Source organism: Mauremys mutica, chromosome 19 (genome assembly GCF_020497125.1).
Source record: "Mauremys mutica isolate MM-2020 ecotype Southern chromosome 19, ASM2049712v1, whole genome shotgun sequence".
Lineage (NCBI taxonomy): Eukaryota > Metazoa > Chordata > Testudines > Geoemydidae > Mauremys > Mauremys mutica.
The window spans coordinates 10,396,620-10,414,054 of NC_059090.1; the positions used below are offsets into that span (position 1 = coordinate 10,396,620).

Below are 17,435 nucleotides of genomic sequence, written 5' to 3' on the forward strand. Positions count from 1 at the left end.
ACTTTTGGTCAGGCCGTAATTACCCCAATAGCTGCCTTCCTTAGGGGATTGTTGGCATTGTGGGCTCAGTGTCTGCATGAGTATGGGGGAAAAACCCTGGGGTTAGTGGGAGTTAAAGGAACAATTCAAATATTCACAGATGCTCCCTTTAATGGTTCCAGTGTGGCACTGGAAATGAGCAGAGGTTTGGGGGAAAATTGTTGTTTTGTTTTCTCCCCAATCGTCTTAGTTCTTTCTCCAAGGTTTGGCTAGTCTGTAGGGCCCTAACTTGCAGCTCAGGGATTTCTTTCGTTGTCCTGTATCTGTTTACTCAAATCACGTAGCAGGTCCTGTATTATCTGTCAGTCTCTTTGAAGTTGCAGTATCCTATGGAGAGTGTCTTCACAAGTGTTGCCAATGCATTGATTCTGAGCAAGGGAACAACAGACATTATCCACTGGCTTCCCAGGTCCAGTGGGGTGTCTTTGATTTGACAGAAAGGCAGAGCTGTTTACACTCATCCCCCACCCAGCACCCAGACTGCCTTCTCACTAGGAGATGCTAAACCCATTTGTTTGTTTATATTAAGAAATCAGGGTACCATTGCAAATCCATAAAGCTTCTGAGTTTATAGCAGGAGGCTTATCCTGATCCATGGAAAGACTCGCTGTTCAAAGCTAGATAGCACTAAATTCTTCTTCTTCCCCATGATTTAGCTAAGAAGGTGTGGAACTGTATCTCTGAATCAACTTCCACACACCGGCTATGTTCTTTTATTGTCTCCAGCCTCAGTGTTTGTATAAATGCAAAACACAACCATAACTGTGGAGCGCTAACTGATGCATAATTAAGACCAGAACATGGTACAGTTCAGTGTCTGTATTAAAAATGCTTTACGAAAGGGTGTTGGCTAGAGGAAGGTCTTTATCTTCAAGATACAGGACTCTCTGAAGAAGCTGTCACTTAAATCCAGGTCAGCTTTTTCAAACCAGGGTGCTTAAAGTCAGGCACCTAAATAAGTGGCTGGGCTTTCAGAAGTGAACAACACACACAGCTCTCATGGAAGGTAATGAGAGCGGAGGATAGTCAGCACTTCTGAAAGTTGAGCCTCTTATTTCAGTGCCTAAGTATTGATTTAGGGCCTAACTTTACCCATGTGAGTGCGAAAATATAGGCCAATAAGAAGATAGAACACTTAACCCTTACAAAGCACTTTACAAAGATGTGTAAACTTTATCATCCCTGTCTTTCAGATGGGGAAGCCAAGGCTCTGAGAGGAGAAGTATCTTACCCAAAATCCCACAGGATGTCGGTATCAGAGCTAGGATCCCAATGAGGTACCTTCTCATCCGCTGGACCATACTAGTAAGTACTGCTGATGAGCTCTGATTTCTTAAAAGTGACTGCCTGCTTTTGAACTGAAGATAATTTTATAATTAGCCAGAAAAGATTTCTTTTAATGGACCTCTAACCCTGAGGCGAAAGCTGCTTTCTGTGTGGTTGAGTAGTTCCCAGAGTACCTGGTGGTCTGTGGAGAGCTGGCTGATCACATGGTGCTGGCTCTCCTCCTCCTCTGTGGCCAAGGGAAACTGAAAAGGTGGTAGAAGGGAAGAGCGCACAAAAGTAGAGTGTGGCTAGCTTTCTCCAAACAGGACAAAGCATTTGTCATGTTAGAGGCAGCTAAAAACGTTACTTTCCCAATATCAGCTTTCCATGTAAGCCATTATTGTTGCCAAACGGATGTCGTGAGAAGGGGAGGTGTATCCAGCTGATCAGAAGGGAAGGGGCCCAAATCTTTCTGGTCTGGGTGGGCACTTTGCAATCCAGCCTGAGTAATGCCCGGGGAACAGAGCAGCGGCTACATTGTGACTCCGAGTCACAATCTAGTCCCTTGCCCAGGGGTAAAATAAGATTCATCTGCCCTTTGGCTGGTGCAGACTGCACGGATTTAGCCACACTTGCCTGTGTTTTGGGGATGGGGACAGTTCCAAGGCTCCATCCACTTCTGCCCACCTGCATGGGATGGGGAGTAGCAGCCTAGCAGCAGCTCCTACTCAACCCTGTGTAGGTCTGGCAATGCAGGTGGCCCATGCAGAGAACTAAGGGGACGCCTAATAATCTCTTACTCCCCTGTGTGGGCGTGCAGTCGGGCTCACAGTTGAACCTTCTTTTGAAGATGTGATCCCACACTATAGAAGGATTTGCGAGCCCCTGGCATAGTTCTTTCTCCATACTGTGCCTGCTGGATACAATGTTCTCACTTATGGTGCTGTGCACGTTTTCTGTGGGCCTCGACTCAGTTCAAGTGCGATTCTGAAGCCATTGCTTATTGCTCTAGGCCGGCCCAATTCACTTACGTAAGCAAAAGCTTTTATCCTGAGTATTCCACTTAGCATGAGCCTTTAGCATCATGTTGTCATGACAATGCAGTACTGTGATCGAGGAAAACCAGCATGTATGTATCCCTACTAAGGAGTCTCTTTTTTAAAGCAGATTGTATTTCATAGAGACATAAACAGGTAACTACACAGATGAATATACGAGTATAGAATTGTTATGGGCTCATAGGTAATACATGTATTTGGAGGGCTACTTCTAAACACCACTAGCTGCACACGCATTTGGATTGGTTTAGATGTATATGTCAGGTACACTGGTATTTGTGCTTGTCTTATATGCTGATGGGTGCCTGGAATTCAGTGTAGCATGTTATGCATGTGTATAGCAGGTTACATAGGTTTTGGGGAGTTAAATGGGTATGGTTTGCAGTATGGTTGTACAAAAACCTGGTGCAATGAGATAGTATTTCATATTATGCAGGTCTAAAATCTGTCTTGAGAGAAGAGATTAACACCTTTCTGGAGACATCACAATTTGGTTTTAATCAATGTCGTGGTATCTTGCATGTTACAAGTAGATCATAGGCTTAGACCACTCTTGGGGGCTTTCATATTTCTTATATATTCTCATAGGCTGTATTGTAAATGTAAGATGTTTCCTTTATCGTAGTGATGCATTTCCTTGCTGCTGCTGTAAATACAATCTGAATAAATCTCTCCCTTTGACTCTGTAGATTTAGGGAGTATGTGGGTTAGGTTCATGTTGAGAAGAAGCTCTAGGGACCTGGACATTCTAGATGATGCAGAGCTTTTCATGTATGTCACCCAAGGTCAAAGCCAACATGGGTCAGTTATGATCAAAAGTGCATCTGATTGGTTGTTGCTCCATGATCTGTGCGCCACAAGTTGTTGGTTTCTGTATACTTCCTAAAGGATGTATGTGAACAGATCAAAAACACCATCACAGCTGGCCTGTATCCTTCCCTAACTTAAAAAGAAATAGTGTGGTATTTTCAAAAGTGGTCTGCATTGGCCTAACCACTTCCATTGCAGTGAACAGTCAAACTGCTGCAGATTTCAATGGGATCATACTTACCTAAGCCAACAATGAAACTTTTGAAATACTCACTCACAGCGATGGTCCAAACCCTCCAGTTTTTTGGGCTATAAAGAGTTTAAGGCCTTGAAAGATGGTTGAAGTTTGATCTAATTTTCTCACTTTTTCATACAGACTTTGGTCATGGTGTTTCGGTATCACTCCTGCTACCTGGTCAGTGGATCAGTGGAATCCTTCAGTCTTCAGGGCTGTCCTTAATGCCTTTTCCCATCAGCAAAGCGATCACTCAAACTGAAGAACTGCAGATTTGGGTAGTGAACATTTTGGGTCAGATTCTGGGCTGCCTTACTCCCCATGTAATCCCCTAGAAGGCAGTGGGACTTAATGGGATTGCACAGATCCCAGGTCAGGCACAGGTGATCTCCTTGTCTGTTAAAGCATGTCAGATACTTCCCAAGTCTCTAGGGCTTGCAGTAGATAGTAATGATGTAGCAGCTTCACCAGTACTATATCTCCAGTGAAATCAAAGCAAGAGGCTCATCCCTTGGTAAATGACTTAACAGGAGAATCAAATAAAGCTGGTAAGGATCACATTTTAGGAGAAATATTCAAGCTGTTGTCAGTGCTGCAAGTGATAACTGTAATGTGGAAAGCACTGATAGACTTTGGAGATAGACATGTTCCATGCAAATCTAATACTTAGCCTGAATCTATTAAATTAGCTTTGCATGGCTCTTATACAAGCAAGTGTTACTTTACATTACGCTCTGGGGACATATGTCAAGCATTCCCCCTTCTATTAATCTCACTGTACAAGGATGTGAAGAAGAAGATAGCCAGGAGTATCCATACTTCTCACACTCTGAAACCAGGCAATCTGCACAATTGCACATGTGCTCCAAGTGCCTTGGATGCTGCGGTCTTTTCGTGGTGGCAGTCATTCATTTCCCATTTTGCAGCTGTAACAATGCACATACATGGGTTTACAGATGTGGAAGGGCATTGGATCTGCAAGCAAAATACACCTTTGGGAGCCTGTATGTTCACCTTCTGTATATCACTGTAACCAGATGGACTAACTGGGCTCCCAGCCAGCATATCTCATACACGTGTCCAGGCAGGCTCATTATTTCAGCATACAGCATAGTAATGTTCTGTATCTTATGTTCTTATCACTTACAGGCACCTTACCGCCATCTTGGCTGGGCAGATTTCACCTGGGCTCCCCTTTGCATAGTCTTGACGCTCCGATTGCTGAATCATTAAGAATGCTGCTGTGAGTTACACTGAGGCAAGGATGCTCATTCGCTGGTACCCATCTCCCGTCTCATGACGCCATCATGGCTTTTCCTGCCTATGCATCCTTTAGGCAAGTAGTCTATATAACTCCCTCTAGAGGGAACTGCCTGCACCCTGACCCAAGCCTTCCAAGGCTTCTTGCCTACATTTCCCTTCGTCCAAGGCAATTCAGAAGGTCATTGGTAGAACTGGGAATTGAATAGAATCCAGGAATCCTGCCTCCCAGTTCCTTTCACTAGCTACTGGCCACCTGGTAACACTGCTTTCCTTGGGCCTCACCATCAATTTTTTCAGTTGCATCTGTCAACCTTTCTGCTGGGATCCAGTTTGCCACTCATTTCAAACATGCAAGCACTTGACATTGTTTTCAGTCACTCCCCAGAGAGCTTTGTGGGCTGCATTGGAAAATCTCACTGTTCCACAGCAGTACATTCATTACACATGCATCCATATATTAAGCCGGTATTTATTGACACTTCACTTCCCAAATGAAATAAGGTCCTTAAGCCTGATGCAATGTCCACTGAAGACTCCTCATGACATTCATGGGCACTGGACCCTTATTTCAGAAAAGCAAAGAACTTTGACAGATTTTCATAGCTTCTTTTGAGTCTAAATGAATCAGCCCTGTAAACTGCTGAGAACAAAGATATAACCCGCTCCTCTGCAATCTGGCATGTAGGAGAGCTACAGAATAATCCTAGGGAGATGAAAATATTCTATTAGATCAACCATTCTGTGTTCCTCGCCGCTGCAGGATTGTATTTTTGTGGGCTTTATTTGATTTAGTTTTAAAATGACTCAAATGTGTTTTTCCCTCTTGTTGCCTTTATTTCTTTTTCCTTAAATTCTGTTTCTGCTCTGAAAAGAGACTCTAGAAAACTGGCACTCTCTTACTCAGCAGATCTGCCTTTTTTGTGCATTGAGAGTCTGAGCTACAGACTTCAGTGGCTAACGTCAGTTTTTGCTGCCTTTCACTACTCTTAACTTTGTCCAGACAACACAGCAATGCCAAGAGGAAAATAGAGTGCATCTTGCTCTTAGCTAAGTTCCAGTCATTTAGTGGGATTGCACAGGTGTAAATGAGCATCTCCAAAACTTTGCAGATGCTATGAAATCCAAACTCGGATTTAAATCTGAATTTTGCATCTAGCCCATCGTCACAAAGAGATGAATCATCTGTGAGTGCCTCTGAATTTTGGTGAGTTCAAAATCTGGACCTCGATCTGAATCTTGTGAGTTGGCCCCTCTCTAGTTAAAAATGGGAATTTACTGTATCTTCATCCTTACTGAGTTCCTATAGGCTATAGCACAGAAATGTCACCAGTGCCTCTCAGAAGTTACTGGGAAATGGTGAAGGGTTGTGATGGGGGAGGGATGTGGCATGGCTGGGGTAAAGCCTTTGTAATAGATGCCTAAATTGGGATGCTTGGAAAACAGATAATCACAAATTGCATAAAGCTGCAGCTCCCATAATAAAATTTGAGGTTCAAAAAAGCCACCAGAAAAAATTACAGCTATTACCCTTGGGGGAAGTAAAAGAGAAGCTACTAGTAAATGCAGTGGGCCAAACTCATTGCACGTGCAACTCCACTGAGGGCAGTGGAGTTACACCAGGGGTTAACTGAGTCCAATGACATCACAGAATATTACAGATACACGCAATAAACTACTTCTTAGATCAAAGAATGTCATGAAATTCAGGTTCAGATTAATTTCTGCATCATCTTCAAACCTTCCCGAAACAGGATCCAGGTCCAGTTTTTCTCATAGAAGGATCTTGGGAAGGAGTTGAGCGTGAGAGGCAGTGGGAAGAACATGCTACTTTGGCTTATTTCTTACCCAGTCTGTTCTACCTTCCTCTAGTCATTAGCATATAAAGGACTTCAGATACGTTATACCAGGGGTTGGCAACCCGTGGCACTCGTGCCAAAGGCAGCATGCAAGCTGATTTTTAGTGGCACTCTGCTGCCAGCCGGGGTCCCAGCTGCTGTCCCTGCTCAGCCTGCTGCTGACCTGGATGGACGGAACCCCCGGCCGGCAGTGGGCTGAGCGGGGCCGGCAGCCGGGACCCTGGCTGGCAGGGGCCGGCAGACAGAACCCCAGAATAGCAGCGGGCTGAGCAGTTCAGCCCGCTGCTGGTCTGGGGTTCCGTCCACCGGCCCCTGTAAATGTAAAATGTATTACTGGCACGCAAAACCTTAAATCACAGTAAATAAATGAAGACTTGGCGCACCACTTCTCAAAGGTTGCCAACCCCTGCATTATACACAACGTCATCCTACTTTTAAATAACATGTGTCAGCCTTCATAGTTCACCAGCCTGAGACTGGAGGTTTAGACAGTCACTGAGTCATTTTTCATCTTCCCTTTCACCAAGGCTCCCTTTTGTATGGAGGAGCAAGAAGATTGTGTACAAGTGGCAAATCAGACCAAGAGCGTACAGCCATATTTCCTTCTGAATGGCACTTACTCAGAGGTTCAGAAGCTAGGATTTTAACAAACGGAATAACCAGGTGGTGGTGAGGGAAACAGCGAAATGGTTTGTCTCTTTCCAGTAGATTGCTGTTAGTCCCACTGAATCATAGAACTGGAAGGGACCTCGAGAGGGCATCTAGTCCAGTCCCCTGCACTCAAGGCAGGACTAAGTATTATCTAGACCGTCCCGTCCAACCTGCTCTTAAATATCCCCAATGATGGATATTCCACAACCTCCTTAGGCAATTTATTCCAGTGCTTAACCACTCTGACAGTTAGGAAGTTTGTCCTAATGTCCAAACTAAACCATGCTTGCTGCAATTTAATAAAATGTGAAGGCGTTTAACTGTTTTTAGGATTCCTACCCTGATACTTCTCTCTCTCTCGGTTGCTTTAAACACAATCTTTCTGGCTTTGTATTGCAAAATCTCTCTGGTCCACAGTAACAGCAGTGCTGGGGGAGTGGGTTCGCTCAATATGACAGCTGCTGTCAGAGGGACCTGAGTCATCCTGATTTACTCCACTTGCTGGGGTAGCACAGTAGCTCCCAAGTTAGGGAGTAGCCTGTTGGACATGCTTCATGTAGCATCAGCTCACACCGCGTACCACTTCCTGAGATTGCCAAAAGCAGCACTGACAGTGATAGGAGAGTTTGCACAGTGCCATCTCTCCAGCTGGTCACCCCTCATTGCTTTGTAACTCGAAGTACAATTGGGCACCCAGACTGGCAACTTGGTTAAAAGGTTAATGAACACAGGAAAACAGCACGTTGCAGACGTTATGCCCTCTGATTGTTATTATTTGTATTATCACTGTGCCAAGAAGCCCTATTCATAGATCAAGACCCCTTTCTGCTAGGTACTGTACAAAAAGACAGTTAGACTTTTTTATTCCTGTATGATGTCAGCAAATCGGACATCAGTGCAGGGAGATGGACTTGATTCTGAGCTAACACTAATGTACATTGGGAGTAACTCCATGGAGCCACACTGGTATAAAACCAATGAGAGGAGAATCTAGCCCTGCATGTCTAGTGGTCAGAACAGGAGTGGGGCTAGGAATCAGGACTCATAGGTTTTGCATCTGGCTCAGCTTTTGACTTGCAGTGTAACCCTGGGCAAATCACTTAACTCTGCTGTGCTTGTGTTTCCCCATCTGTGAAATGGGGATAATATTAATACTGCAACAAACCCATGCCCATCTCATAACGTCACATGTATCTATATGTTGCATAGCTTGACAACTTGGAGAGAGTGAGGCTAGAACTCCGATCCTCTGGCTTCAAAAGCATAGGCTCCTTCCTACCTTGATAGCTAATGGAATATGTCCATTAGCTGCTGGCAATGCAGATCAACAGCTCTGATTGTAAGTACAGAGGTAGTGATACACATCTGCAACAGCTTGTTCATGGAATAGTGAAGGCTGTTTTGAAGCTTAACTCTTAAGGGTTTCAAAGTGCTCTGGCTGTTTGGATGAAAGGTGCTGTATAAAAGCAAAGTGTTATTAGCAATCCACTGCTGCTGATTACACTGCTTCTTCAAAAATAAAAATGCCTTTCCTTAACTCCAACATAACTCTTTTTTTGCCTAAGAATTTTCCAGGTAACTGTGTAGATGTGGAATGGAATGGGTTAAACCTCTCCCTGCCTGCACTGCCTAGCATGGATGGCCTTACTAGGCAAAAGTGATTACACATGAAACAACTTGGCTGCAGGTGATTAACCTGGGGCTAGTCCACCCTGAGGTCTGAGGAGCTAGCCAAAGCTAGGAAAATAGGTTTGTTTTCTGAGATGGATTTTGACTGTTAAGGAGGTTTGAGTATGTGTTGGAGATTGTGAATGCAGTGGCATTCAGTGAGGGCAATGGAGAATAAGCTTGCTGCTGCTGGGGACCTGGAATTAGCGGAAGTGGAGGTCTGTGAAGAAAGCACCTGTCTCTTGGCTGCAGACTATGTCATGTAGTGGAGTGGTAAGAGTTGCTATGCCTGTCTTAAATGATTGGTAGAGGAAGGTTTTCCATTTTCATTTTACCTGGTGGGAGTAAGCATGTTCAGCCCTGTCTCTGATATTTTGTCTAATGAACTTGGAGACAGTAATATCTGAATAGAGTTGGGGCTTATAGATTGTAAAGTGAGAAGGGATCATAATCATCTAGTCTCACCTCCTGTGGAGCTCATGTTGTAGAGCTTCACTCAGCCATTCCTGTGTGGGAGGGATTTATTCTTCACCTCTGTGAGAGTGAACATTGTTGAGCCCAGTAACTTGGGGCTGAACCAGAGTATCTCCTGAATTCTGTACCTGATATGCTCAGAGACTTTGGGAAAGCCCTTTAATTTCTCTGTGCTCTGGTTTCTCAGTCTGCAAAATAGGAGTATACTTGCCTTTATCAGAGGGGTAAATTGAGGCTTAATTAACTGTACAACACTTTGAGACTTTGGGATGAAAGGTGCTATCTGAATGCAAAGCACTGCTAGGGACATGAAGCAAATCATGGCTTCTAATTGGCAGGAAAGAATTCGATATGGTGATCTTGAGTTAGTCTGCCTATACTAAAAGCATTAATAATGCTAATATCTGGAGCAGTATTAACCAGTCAGACTGCATATGCCAATGAATGCATCCTGATTGGCTGCAGTGTGAGTTCAGTGAAACCTGTTACTCAAGAAGTTACTTCTCTGGACGTATAACTTCATCTGTCTTTTAAAACACTGGCCTAAAAGAAATGCAGAAACCTACTGGCAGTTGATGCAGTCAGATTTGGAATGCCATCTATCATTTTACTGTCAGAATGAATGTATATAACAATACACTTAATGATATTATGTGTCTGAGAGTATCAAGATGGATTGTTTTCAAAGAGTAAAGGTAGGTACTTTCATAGGAATAGCTGCTCAATTTTCTTCAGTGCTGTGCGCTATGAAATGTGTAGATGGCCTGTGCATATTTGTATTACAGTAGCATTATTTGAAAGAATGCAAATGGAAAATCAAATTCCAGGCAGCAGAGAACAAAAGAGACCCCAAATGTATTGTATGAGGTAGGGGAGTGTCCCTTCCTTTGATGTTCCCCTACAGTGGAACGTGTACATGAACCATCTCCCACCTCTTCTAGTCCTGCTACAGGCAACACTTGAGGAGGGTCACTGAGGGGCCCTTCACCCAGCCTGAATGCCAAGGAGACACAAATGAAATGTCAGTGGCTGTGGATTTCACAAGCAGCAGGAGCTGTTTGTGCAGGTGCCTGTCAAAGCTCTGAGTTAGGAGTTCTGTGGGAGCAGGAATCAAATTAACCATTGTCATGTGGGGGCTGAAATGGCATAAAGCCCCTAGTATTAAAGTAAATGCGGCACTTTGGCATTTGCACCTGCTGCTCCTTAATGCACAGACCTTCACCTGTGAAAAGCTTAAAAAATGCAAATACACAGTTAGTGTGATGTGCTTTTGCAAGTACCAGAGCATAAGAGCCAGAGTTTGAGATATTTTTAAACTAGGATCCCTGCACAATTGACTCTTAACAGACAGCATAAAAGTGGGTCAAAGAACTGCAAAGGAACATCAGTTCAGAGACAGTCCTGTGAGTTTAATTACAGGGGCATGGGGGAAATACCTAACTTGATCAATATCTGTCTGCAAAGCTCTGTTGGGTGGAGATGGTGCAGGAGCAAATGTGCTGATGACTAAATTTCAGAAACATGGAGAATTATGGATTTGCTAAACTGTATAGACCAGTGTGGAGTTCTGGCTGCTCAGAATGAATTGTGACAGCAATTGAGCACATGAAAGGAGATGTATTTTTATCACTCAGTATTTTATTTGGGTACATAAATATTTTAGCAAAGCCCTGGTGAGATTCCAAAACATGTATTCTGTAAATCTTTGCATTGCTCCCTTGAGCCGCAGAGCTTGTGAACTTCCCCACTACTTGTCCACCAGAAAGATATAGTTACTGCCCTAGCCTCAGGGCAGACTAGATCTTCCATTGCTTCCTTCTCTAATATTAATTCATTCCACCTGCTGCCTTCTAAACAAGTCCAAATTGAGAGGCATGCAGAGATCCATTGCAGCTTCTGTGGAGCCATGCTTAGAGACCCTCTGTACTTGGCACAGGACCTTGATTCTGAATTTGCCATGTTCTCTCTCCTCCTTGACCTTTTTCCCCGTCTCTGAGGCAGGGTGGAAGGATGCTGTGTCATCCTCCCTTTTCGCTAAGATTGTGTTGGTTAGCCAAAGAAGAAATAAAGCAAAGACGTGCTCAGTAAGACAGACAAGTAACTAAAGAGTTTCACATAGACTTTGCAGAGCCCTATATTAATTGTTTCCTGTAGCTACTTTTCTTCGCCTTTGTGGCTTCTTTTGTGGAAGCCTGTAATTGCACCTCCTTTACCATCATTTGGGAGGGCAGCGTGGCTTCTCCTCCTGCAGCCTTGTAAGAACTCCCGACCTGCTAAGTGTGCTTTGGCCAGGTTAATGCTGTACTTAGATGGAAGACCAAAGAATGCTTGGATGCTACAGGAGCAATGTAGGTGGCATTTTCTCCTTGGATTCAGTATTGCATCAGTGCCCTACCATGGTGTTAAGCAGTGCTATGCTGCTGCAGGAGGCTGTGAGGCTTCAAACAGCGCATGGGTGGCTAAAATCCTCTGGCACCATTGTTCCTCCATAAAAGTCAGAGAATTAACCCCAATGTCCTCTTCATAACCTGGAAAGGCTTGCAAATGCAGCTCCAGTTTTGGGCTTCGCACACCCCCATACTGGGCAGCTTGCATTCGGGTTTGGTAGCGAGTTTTTCATTTTAAGCAGAGCTCAGTCAATAACGTCCATAGTTTTTATGGCCTAGACATTTCTTGTGAACTGGGTCACTGGACTGTATCTGTGTGACAAGCTCAGGCCGGAATGGACATGACATGCTTCCTTCCAGTGCAGATCCTTCTATCCCAGCCAAGGAAAAGTAGGATGCATTCTGCATGCCAGGTCTTTCTACCCATAGTTCACACCATTGTTAACCCTTTGGAGACCATGAACAGCAATTAGTTGCTCATGTGATTGCTGTTTAGAACAAAAGCCTCAATCTAATTGGGTCAATAATAAATTTTTAATATTCACATTAATAACAGTCTTGCATAACTACGTGTGTTCCAGTTTCTTCGGTGCTTTGCTAGGAGCTGTTTGAAACTGTAACGGTGATAATCCATTATATGAGCAAAAAACTCAATTTTTGCCAATCTTCGGGGTTTTTTTTTAAATGACTCTTAGTGGAGCTGCGGAAGGGCTATACCTGGCCTCTTTATTATGTGTATTGTGTATTTGTGTACTGATGTGACTCAGTCTCGGCAAGATATTTGCTACATGATTTGGCTCTTTTGCAGACTGTGCCAAAACCCTGCTTTTGAAATCAATTGCAAAATTTGTTTCCCTTCAGTGGCACCAGGGCTTGCCTGTCTATTTCCAGTGAAGGGAAGCCACCATCAAGATGCCTTGTGTAGCGGCATTTCCCCAGAGACATGGGCTAGCTTAGTATTATGTGTGTTTTACCATAGCATCTAGTGCCCTAGTCGTCATAGCATGCTGGTTCTGTAAGGGGACAGGGTTGCATTTACTGGAGTGTTTTTCCATCTTCTCTACACTGCAGTGTACCCTACCATCTGGCTGGAGTTCCAGCCAAACCCACATGGATCTTAAACACTCACTGAGCGTATCCCCTCTATATCTGACCATCTGGGAGCAGTGCAGTGTTCAGCCTGCCAGCGGATGAGTAGAGGCTCAGTGGGCTAATTCTGCATAATTAGCTTTTTGGCAATGGGGTCACAAATGGTGGGAAAGCTTTTAATTAAACAAAAAAAAAAAGAAGAGAGAGAGAGAGAGAGTGGTTTAGATTTAAACCCTGAGCTCTGCTGCGTCCCTTTCAAGAGTTGGCCTGCTGCAGTGTGTGGGGCAGTTCATGCTGCACTGAAAGCCTGTGTCGGTAGATAGAAATGAATTGCAAGGAACTCAGTGGAGGTGGATGGGTGATGGAATCCGCATATCCTGCCATGCAGCCCCATTGCTGCTGTCATTCCACCCTCTGGCTTGAACTGTGAACCCCTTCTGACCGCTATACAGAGGTTCCTGGCCAATGGATCAGTGTAACTGTAGTTCTTTCCCTATAGCCCCTTTAATGTTTCTTCTCCGCCAGTCTGTCTGAGCCAGCAGAGGAGCTCACCCCTGGCACCCACAGGTTGTGGCACCATTGCACTTGTGCGCACGCATGTGTATAAATTACCCAGGAGAAGAACATTCCATGGAGATACTGGAAACCTGTCTTGCAGGTGCTATGGTCAAGAGCACTGTAGAAATAAAACATACTGGTTTGGGTCTCCTCTCTATTGATGATGGTGCCAGTATTGCATTCCCCACTGTAAATGTTGTTCTCTGTTGGCAGGGATCTGACCGATGGCTGTTTTGTTTTTAAAACTGAGAACTAAATCAATATCGGTGTTATATACAGTGCTTCATGATCTGGAAGCTTGATGAAGTATCACTGTGCTGGGGACTTGGACTAGAAGACCTCTTGAGGTCCCTTCCAGTTGTATGATTCGATGATACACTCACAAACATCAGTCATGAATGCATTATGATGTATTGCTGCAATTTTTATTAGCAAGGAGGTGCTAGGCCAAGGAAGGCAACTCTTGTAGAGACTTTTGCCCCTACCAGTGCTCCCTAGAATTGGGGGGAACCCTTAGATTGGTGCAATAAACATCTTGTAATAAAAATCTCAAGTGTGTGGCACAGGAAAAAATTACCAGAAGCAGATGGTGGAATAGTAAATGAATGGGAGTTGGCAGCAAACCTAAGCAAATCCGTTCCCTGCTTTGATGAAACTGGGAAGAGAAATAATCAGCACATACCAGTTTGCAGTGACCATGGGGAATCTCTTCATTCACTGGAGGACCTCCCAAATCTAGTCCTTGGCAGGCTTGCATGTAAATTAATACTGTCAAGGACTTTATCTAGTACAATGCCTGTTGGCGTAATGTGAACTCCTCCGTGGAGAGTACATTGTCAATACCAAGCAGCATCTCTCTTCTTTCCCTCTTGATTTTTCCTATATGGAAAGAGCCAGTTACTACACTAGAAAGACTATTCACTGCCAATAAGTTATGCGCATCCCCTATGAGTTTTGAGAGAATAACAAGAATGCAATTAAATTCGCCCTTATTAGCATTAAACCCGAAAGCAACCAAGTCAAAATATAGCTGAGCAATAGTCCCACAAGAGCCTGGAGACAGAGGAAGAAGCTGCAGTAGCATTCTTAATTCAGGCCTCTTGCACGCGTGGCTTTTGACACAGAGCATTTTGATGCTGAGCAGTACCTGTCTGGTAGATAGAAGTGGTGCATAAGTGACACACAAGCTAGCTAATCTTTTTGCCGATACAGACTAACACGGCTGCTACTCTGAAACCTGTCATTATGCAAGGCACTGCATTTAGCCGTACGGAGTGGAAATCCATCAACTTCACGAAAAAACTCGTACAGATAGAGACAGACATCATCTTCCTTTCCAAATGCAAACAGATGGAAATCATACCAAAAGGACTAAAGGTAAAACATCCATTACAATCTACATATCACACAGACTATGCTGAGAGATTGTGCCACACATTCTCAAAGAAACTGCGAAACCACTTGATCAACATACTATACGGAAAACAGGGAAAGATTAAGACTGAGCTCTCAAAACTGGATACTCTCATGAAAAACCAACCTTCCCACACAAACTTCCTCATGGAAAAACTTTACAAAAAGTAGACAAGCCATTTACAACACAAACTTTGCTTCTCTACAAAAGAAAAAGGACACTAAACTGTCTAAACTGCTACATGTCACAAGGAGCCACAACAGTAGCTCCCTTAACCCACCCAACAATATTGTTAATCTTTCCAGCTATCCTCTTAGTCTGGCAGAAGAATCTGTCCTACCTCAGGGCCTCTCCTTTTGTCCCCCCAGGCCCACGAACACGATACAGTTCTGCGGTGAACTAGAATCCTACTTTTGCCATCTCCAACTCAAAGAATATTTCCAACACACCTCTGAACAACATACTAACCCACAGATTCCTTCCTACAAACACTACCATAAGAAGGATTCTGCATGGACTCCTCCTGAAGGTTGAAACAGCAGACTGGACTTCTACATAGATTGCTTCCGTCGACGTGCACGGACTGAAATTGTGGAAAAGCAGCATCACTTGCCCCATTACCTCAGCCGTGCTGAACACAACGCCATCAACAGCCTCAGAACAACTCTGACATCGTAATCAAAAAGGCAGTGAGTGAGTGAGTGAGTTGGGAATATCTCACAAGAAACAGGAACATTCATCAGCATCAAGGCTTCTGAGGGGTCAGGGGGAGAGAGATAATGGCCGCACTTTGACAGTGTTCTACATTGTCTGTTTGCTGTGATACAATAGTGTAAGTTGCCTCTTCCCACCCCATTTAATTTAGTACCGGAAGATTCCTAGCATGAGCAGGCATTCGGAAATGTCTGGGAGGATGTAGACAGGTTTCCACTGCTGCTTTTGGCTGCAGTCCTGGGTTAAAGGTCACAGAGTGTGAACGGGTCTTTGCATCTTGACGATGGTGAGAGCTTTCTGGGACGCAGCAGTACTGCTGGAGCAATGGAATTTATACAAAGTAAAGGGTGGGCAGAGCGGTAATTTTGTGTGGGAAACAACTGGAATACAGGCCGATTACAAAGGAGAGTGGCCCTTTAAAACTGATGGCAATCCAATAGAAGGATTTCTGTAGAGAAGCTGGAATGCTTCTTATTTTTCCTGACTCTGAAACCAGTCACCTGTAGCTTGGATGATTTTATGTGCATGGTGTAAAATTGTACCTGCCAAATCCTGCATGGCACTTGGGCAATCTTCAGTGTTGACTGATGTGCACTTTAAAGCAAACTGAGTGGCACATGCTGTCAGCCTCCCACAAGTGAATCTTCATTCTCTACCTTTTATTCTGGGATCATATAGTGTATTCTGTAGTGGAAAGTAATTTCACCTTGTCTCATGGAACATACTATGATGCCAGAACTAGAGAGTTTGAATTATTGGCTGCAGATAAAGATACCTGACAAATGTAATGCTCTTTCTGTTCATGTGCTGATCCTCATTTCTGCAAATTGATTGATTACTGGCAAATGCTGACGAGTATATGTGAATAAATGTAATTGCATGGGGTGTCTGGACTGGTTACTTCTGGCTCTTTACGGCATGTGATTTATCATCTAAAGTGGGATGCAAACAAGTGTCAGAGAGTCACAAGCATCCAGTCCTTCCTGTGTGGGTAAATGGAGGTGGTAAGAAGGCATCCCATCTAGGTCCTGGCTAGATGGGATGTTGATCTTGGGTGAATTCTGGCATGGAAGAATTTGAGAACTGACCTAAGTCACACTGAAGTGTTCCTGCTCCCTGATTGCATGGTTGAAACACTTTAAAAATAGCAAATTCTGTTGGTGGTGGACAAATACCCTTGTCTGTATATTAACCCCAGGGTTTGTATGAAGAACAGTCATTCCCCCAGGGCACGTGCAGACAAAAACCTGTTGATGGAAATGAAAGGATACAAACATGGTAAAAATGAACACTTGTGAATTAAAATGAATGCTGGTGAGTGCTGTAGTGGATAGTATTCACTCAACACAATGTGTCTCTAAGGGGGACAACACTAGGCACTACCGCAATGTGAATGTGAAATAATTCTGCCTAGAATCAATAGAATAAAGCATTAAAGAATTCTCCTTGGTGAGAACTGATGGTGTCAGTTGCTGCCCTGTTTGGTGCATGAAACTTAATATTGGACATGGTGCCATGGTGGTTTTAATGTGAACTGAGAGGAGTGTACATTTAGTGCTTTCATGTTCCTCTAAGCCTCTCTGGGATGGGGGAAGTGTTGTGGGGTATTTTTGTTTGTTTTGTTTTGTTTTCTTTGTAGTTTGCTCTAATGCTAACTAGCAACTATTAGTATTAGTTGAACTAAAAATACTTTATAAAGGCAACCAGATGGTGCAAAATCTGAAGAATTATTTGGTCATGTTGGTGATGTGTTGGGTCCTGGGACCCTGTGTGAAAATGCAGGGATGTTTTATTGACTCCTCCTGAGAGACTGATCAGTTGGGCTTCATTGGCTCCAACTCAGAAGACAGGTGGAGAGTCTCCAGGGCAGGACACAGGAGATCTTGCAAGGTGGAAACCTCAGGCTAAGATCTTTTTTTCAGATTAAAGGAAAAGCTGATCGGTTTTGGACAC

At 43.9% G+C, this 17,435-nt stretch overlaps 1 protein-coding gene across 1 annotated transcript in view; it reads left to right on the forward strand.

Moving 5' to 3' along the window:
• The first annotated feature begins 11,637 nt into the window (after positions 1-11,637).
• SPNS2 (sphingolipid transporter 2) overlaps positions 11,638-17,435 on the forward strand; it is a 192,992-nt gene continuing 187,194 nt past the window's right edge. The window contains exon 1 of the transcript XR_006574340.1: positions 11,638-11,668. The gene's annotated coding sequence lies outside the window, so the exon portion shown is untranslated. The remainder of the gene's footprint in view (positions 11,669-17,435) is intronic.